Consider the following 1,409-nt stretch of genomic DNA (forward strand, 5'->3'; position numbering starts at 1 on the left):
CTGAGGTAGGAGGATCCTTGCAAGTTCGAGGCCAGTCTGGGCTACAAAGTGAGCTCAAGGCAGCCTGATCTGCCTAGCGAGACCCTGTCTCAAAAAGACAAAAGATAAAAAAAACAAAAAGAATGAAAAAATAAAATAAAATTTAAAGAATTAGGAAAAATGCTCAAAATCTAAAAAATTATACACAGTACAGTAGAAAATACAAAACAATGAAGGAAAAATTAAGAGACATGAAGATCAGAAAGAATAGGACTAAGATCCACCCACCTAGAGAACTATAAGGAGAAAAAAGGATACAGCAGTAGCGACGAACCTATGGCATGTGTGCCACAGCCAGCTGTTCATTATCAATGAAAGCTCTAAAAGGTTCGCCATCACTGAATATAGGAAGGCAATATTCTAAGAGGTAGTGGTTGAGGGTTGTCTAGATCAATGAATGACATGCAGCCCTCACCTTCTAGTATCATTATAAGCTAGGTGACAAAGAAACAACATCTGTAAATGTCTGAGAGCAAATAACTAGAAAAGCAAAATTTTATTTTAGCCAAACCTGCACTTAAAAGCAGGATCACTCGTGGAATGGTATAAAAATATTTGCAGACCATGTATCTGATAAGGGACTTGTATCCAGAATATGTAAAGAATTCATGACCCAATAAAATACTAATAATCCAACTTAAAACAGGCAAGATATTTGAACAGAATTTCTACAGACTTACAATTAGCCAAAACACATATGAAAAGATAACCAGTATCATTAGTCAATAAGAAAATACAAATCAAATTCACAGGAGGTAAGGATTTAGCTCAGCGGCACAGCGCCTGCCTGGCAAGCGCGAGGTTGTGAGTTCAATTCCCAGTACCAGAAAAGAAAAAAACCAAAAAACAAAACAAAAGAAAACAAATCCACAAAGAGATAACATTTTACAACCATTATAGTGATCGAAGAAGAGATAGACAATAATAGTGTGGACCGGATGTGGAGAAATTGGAACCCTTACTGCTGGCAGGATTATAAAATGGTGAAACTATTTTGGGAAACAGTTTGGCAATTTCTTGAAAATATTAATCATAGAGTTACCACATAACCAAACCATTTTCTTATTAAAATACCCAAGATAATGAAAAACACCTCTACACAAAAACTTGTACACAAATTCACATCAGCCTTATCTGTGACAGCCCCAGATGCCCAGTAAATGATGAATAGATATAATCAAAATGTAGTATATTCATACAATGGAATATTATTTGAACATAAAAAGGAATGAAGGTCAAATGCTAATTACTCATTTGAATGAAATGCCCGGAGTTTTATTTATTTATTTATTTGTTTATTTACTTATTTATTTGAGATAGGGTTTGGCTAAGTAACAGAGTCTCAAGCAGGGCTCCAACTATGGATCCTC

The sequence above is a fragment of the Chinchilla lanigera genome, unplaced genomic scaffold (assembly GCF_000276665.1).
Source record: "Chinchilla lanigera isolate Chin_1 unplaced genomic scaffold, ChiLan1.0 scaffold00078, whole genome shotgun sequence".
Classification (NCBI taxonomy): domain Eukaryota; kingdom Metazoa; phylum Chordata; class Mammalia; order Rodentia; family Chinchillidae; genus Chinchilla; species Chinchilla lanigera.